Genomic DNA, 5,674 nt, shown 5'->3' on the forward strand with positions numbered 1-5,674 from the left:
AAGGCTGCTAAGTCGTGTCCGACTCTGTGCGACCCCATAGACGGCAGCCCACCAGGCTCCCCTATCCCTGGGATCCTCCAGGCAAGAACACTGGAGTGGATTGCCATTTCCTTCTCCAATGCATGAAAGTGAAAAGTGAAAGTGAAGTCACTCAGTTGTGTCTGACTCTTAGTGAGCCCATGGACCGCAGCCTACCAGGCCTCTCCATCCATGGGATTTTCCAGGCAAGAGTACTGGAGTGCATTGCCATTGCCTTCTCCGGAAAGGCTGCTGCTGCTGCTGCTAAGTCACTTCAGTCGTGTTCGACTCTGTGTGACCCCATAGACAGCAGCCCACCAGGCTCCTCCATCCCTGGGATTCTCCAAGCAAGAACACTGGAGTGGGTTGCCATTTCTTTCTCCAGTGCATGAAAGTGAAAAGTGAGAGGGAAGTTGCTCAGTAGTGTGTGACTTTTCGTGACCCCATGGACTGCAGTTCACCAGGCTCCTCCGTCCATGGGATTTTCCAGGCAAGAGTACTGGAGTGGAGTGCCATCGCCTTCTCCCTCTGGAAAGGCTAACTAACCGCAAAAGGTGGGTGCGCAGAGGAAGCAAGTAGAGTCTTTTTTCTCTTTTCACTGTAAATAGGATAGTATGGATTTGTTTTCTATGGACAGTGCTGATTCACCAATGATTTAAGGGTTACTAATGGGTGTTTTCTTTTCCATGGGGATGGTCTTGATCCCTGTCTCCTGTACAACATCACGAACCTCATCCCATAGTTCATCAGGCATTCTATCAGATCTAGGCCCTTAAATCTATTTCTCACTTCCACTGTATAATCATAAGGGATTTGATTTAGGTCATACCTGCGTGGTCTAGCGGTTTTCCCTACTTTCTTCAATTTAAGTCTGAATTTGGTAATAAGGAGTTCATGATCTGAGCCACAGTCAGCTCCTGGTCTTGTTTTTGTTGGCTGTATAGAGCTTCTCCATCTTTGGCTACAAAGAATATAATCAATCTGATTTCGGTGTTGACCATCTGGTGATGTCCATGTGTAGAGTCTTCTCCTGTGTTGTTGGAAGAGGGTGTTTGCTATGACCAGTGCATTTTCTTGGCAAAACTCTGTTAGTCTTTGCCCTGCTTCATTCTGCATTCCAAGGCCAAATTTGCCTGTTACTCTAGGTGTTTCTTGACTTCCTACTTTTGCATTCCAGTCCCCTATAATGAAAAGGACATCTTTTTTGGGTGTTAGTTCTAAAAGGTCTTGTAGGTCTTCATAGAACCATTCAACTTCAGCTTTTTCAGCGTTACTGGTTGGGGCATAGACTTGGATTACGGTGATATTGAATGGTTTGCCTTGGAGACGAACAGAGATCATTCTGTCGTTTTTGAGGTTACATCCAAGTACTGCATTTCAGACTCTTTTGTTGACCATGATGGCTACTCCATTTCTTCTGAGGGATTCCTGCCCGCAGTAGTAGATATAATAGTCACCTGAGTTAAATTCACCCATTCCAGTCCATTTTAGTTCGCTGATTCCTAGACTGTCGACGTTCACTTTTGCCATCTCCTGTTTGACCACTTCCAATTTGCCTTGATTCATGGACCTGACATTCCAGGTTCCTATGCAGTATTGCTCTTTACAGCATCAGACCTTGCTTCTATCACCAGTCACATCCACAGCTGGGTATTGTTTTTGCTTTGGCCCCATCCCTTCATTCTTTCTAGAGTTATTTCTCCACTGATTTCCAGTAGCATATTGGGTACCTACTGACCTGGGGAGTTCCTCTTTCAGTATCCTATCATTTTGCCTTTTCATACTGTTCATGGGGTTCTCAAGGCAAGAATACTGAAGTGGTTTGCCATTCCCTTCTCCAGTGGACCACATTCTGTTAGACCTCTCCACCATGACCCGCCCATCTTGGGTTGCAGATGGTGACTGCAGCCATGAAATTAAAAGACGTATACTCTTTGGAAGAAAAGTTATGACCAAACTACATAGCATATTCAAAAGCAGAGACATTACTTTGACGACTAAGGTCCATCTAGTCAAGGCTACGGTTTTTCCAGTAGTCATGTATGGATGTGAGAGTTGGACTGTGAAGAAGGCTGAGCGCTGAAAAATTGATGCTTTTGAACTGTGGTGTTGGAGAAGACTCTTGAGAGTCCCTTGGACTGCAAGGAGATCCAACCAGTCCATTCTGAAGATCAGCTCTGGGATTTCTTTGGAAGGAATGATGCTAAAGCTGAAACTCCAGTACTTTGGCCACCTCATGCGAAGAGTTGACTCATTGGAAAAGGCTCTGATGCTGGGAGGGATTGGGGGCAGGAGGAGAAGGGGATGACAGAGGATGAGATGGCTGGATGGCATCACTGACTCGATGGAAGTGAATCTGAGTGAACTCCGGGAGTTGGCGATGGACAGGGAGGCCTGGTGTGCTGTGATTCATGGGGTCACAAAGAGTCAGACATGACTGAGTGACTGAAATGAACTGAAATGAACTGAACTGAACTGAAGTGAATGGGTGTTTTCACTTCTCATTTGCAAATGGAATATGTTAAGAAATTACTCAGCCACTCCGTGTGTTTTTGATTGAAACCTACCTCTCTGCATGGACAATCAGAATTTGTTTTCACTGCAGGCAGGGGCTGGTTGACCTTTTCAGCTTCAGAGGGCCTGAAATGTGGTTGGCACAGTCACCCTTTTCACAACAATAAGCCATGAAATCTGCCTAAAGACTAACCAAATAGTCTGACTTTTCTCAGAACTCATTGCTTTAGAATTCTCTTCCCTCCTCTTCTCTCTCCCTCCCCTCCCGTCTTCCTCATCTTTCCTCTCTCTCTTTCTTCATGCCCCCCTCTTCCAAGCTCCTTTAAGGACACAAAATGCAGCAGGAGATGACACATTTGTGAGCCCAATGTCTACCTCCAGTTTGAAAATATGAAACAAACCATATTTGCTGGAAAAAACATATTAGCCCCAATGTGACAGGCAAAGAGTTCTCATACTCAAACGCTAGTAAAAATGAATAAAAATCTGACTCTGATAAGTAAACAAAGGGCACAACCAGACAATGCATTCAGAAATCACAGCTACTGAACAAATACAGAGGGCAGGATGTTCAGCTTCATTTACTTGTTCATTCATTCACCCATTTGTTAAATAAGTATTTACTACACACCCACTGTGTGCCAAGCACTACACAAGCTTCTGGACACCTATAGATAAATAAAACAGACTTTATCCTCAGGGTTCCTCTTCAAGAGAGACCTAAAAACAAGAACCATGGAGCAGGTTGTTTTGTTTAGGGAACTATAAGCGTTAAGAAGCTAAAATGCTTAAGGTAGAAATGGTAAAGATGTCCAGAGGAGAACTCAGCAGCCATTAAAGAAGTGAGAGCTCAAACAAGTGCCATTTTCAATGAGAAAATAGCAAATATTTTTAACAATGATACTTAATGTTATAAAGCAAGAGTGAATCAAGATGACCTTAACCATGGTTCTTTAATTCTATTTCTGGAGTTCCATATTAAGGGCATAATCTATCAGGAAAGCTATATGCCATAAGAAATTTATGTATCATATAAAATATTGCTAGATACAGTAGTAAAAATTGTAATAATCCAAAATACCCAGCAACCACAGAAACATTCAGTGAGTTATAATATATCCAGTTGTCTGACTATTCTGCATTCATTAGAAATCCTTCAAACATATTAACTGCAAAACTGAAAATTATGTAAACACTAAATAACAATTACTTGAAAATATGCACAGAAAAAAAACCTCTGGGAAACAATGTGTTTAACAGGGATTAAGTTTCTTTTTCCTAGGTCCTCCCAATTTTTCAATAGAATGAAAAGCCCAACTGGCATAGAATGAAAAGTTAAAGAAAGCAAAATGTTACCCATGTCAAGCAGCTCTCTATTAGTTGGAATTCAAACAACAGAAAAAGCAGGGCATCCTGAGTCCTGGATGGTGGGCTTGTCTCACTACTCAGAGTCATCTTGAACAAGCCCTTTACCTCTCTCATTCTGCCTTTGGAAAGTAAGAGAGATGCACTGAATTATCTTCAGAGCTCTTGCTGCCCCTAAAATCTATGAATCTTGACATCCTAGAAGGCAGAGTACATGCCTCAACTCTCACTGAAATCACTAACAGGCATAGAGACACTTCACATAAATCAGGTGCAAAACATGGGAAGAGAAGAGACAGAATCAGAAAATAATGCCTGTTGGGCTCATCAGACATTTCTCAGAAAAGATTAAACAGTGTCTTTTCCCCCACTGAATTCATTATGTCCTCTGGTTCTTGTCTTTATGGAAGAGGACGCTTTATCAATTACTTAACACATGTCAGTTTACTGTTATTTAGCTTTGCTTGTGAAGACGATGCCTTTTTTGTAGGCTTCGGGTTTCCTCTGGCCAACGCAAAACCATCTCTCTAATCGATAGGGTCTCTTGTGTTTTTTATGGTCACTCACAGTGCAGCATAGCCTGAGCCTCTGCAGACGCAGCATCTCAAACCGGAGATGATGCTGGATAACGCAATATACATCATTTTTTCAGGCTGGGGTAAAGTACAGCACTAGTCAGATATTTCTTAGCACATTTGTGCTTCAGGCCAGGAAACAGTCAATTTCTTTTTCTAATCAGAGAGGTTTTAAACATTGAATCAGTCTTTTCTTAGGAGTCACAGTGAAGTCAGCTCATGGACTGAATGAAGGCTAATGGATTCACTTGATCAGAGGAAGTTATCAGTGGTTGGTGAAATGAAAACTGAAATATCTTTCATTTCATGGGGGGAATGTGGGTGAATAAATTCCCTCATTTGTAAAATGAGAGGCTTGGACTTTATACTTCCAGAGGTCCCTTCTGGCTCCTTACTTTAAAATCTCGCTCTGAGGCATCTGAGCTGTGAAGCGCTGACCCACAAGCTATTAGAAGCTGCAGAGGTAAGAGCTTGTGGTTTTCTGGCTCTCAGGGAAGACCCTCAATAGCTTCTTGCACCCATGAAAAGAGAAAACCAAATGGCAAATAATACAGCAACTGTGCAGAGCTTCCAACGTCCAGCTGCTCAAAGTGACAGCCCACACAGTCACTGAGCATGAACAACCTAACCCACACTCGCCTCCTCTTTTTTGCAGGAGGCCTCTCAGGGTTCAGAGCATACCAGGGTTAAGAGAGAGAGGCAGGGGGCTTCCCTGGTGGCTTACAGGTTAAGAATCCAGCTGCCAATGCAGGAGACATGGGTTCGATCCAGGAAGATCCCACATGGCTCGGAGCAACAAAGTTCATGTGCCACAATTGTTGAGCCTGTGCTCTAGAGCAAGGGAAACACAACTGCTAAAGCCTGAGTGCCCTAGAGCTCCACAACAGGAAAAGCCACGGTGATGAGAAGCCTATATCCGCAACTAAGAGTAGACCCCACTCACCACAACTAGAGAAAAGCTTGAGCAGCAATGAAGACTCAGCATAGCAGAAATAAATAAATACTTTTTAACAGAGAGAGATGTAGGAAAGAAACTAAGAGATCTGAAAGGAAAAAACATCTCTGGATGATTTCCCAATCATGGAGGGTGGGGTCAGGTGATAATGAGTACATGATGACTTCTCAGAGAACTTGAGGTCCCACCACGTGGGGATTTACTTCTGGTCATGACTGGGCATCTTTGGGCAGGTCACAGGTTTAGT

Source organism: Ovis canadensis, chromosome 1, assembly GCF_042477335.2.
Source record: "Ovis canadensis isolate MfBH-ARS-UI-01 breed Bighorn chromosome 1, ARS-UI_OviCan_v2, whole genome shotgun sequence".
Classification (NCBI taxonomy): domain Eukaryota; kingdom Metazoa; phylum Chordata; class Mammalia; order Artiodactyla; family Bovidae; genus Ovis; species Ovis canadensis.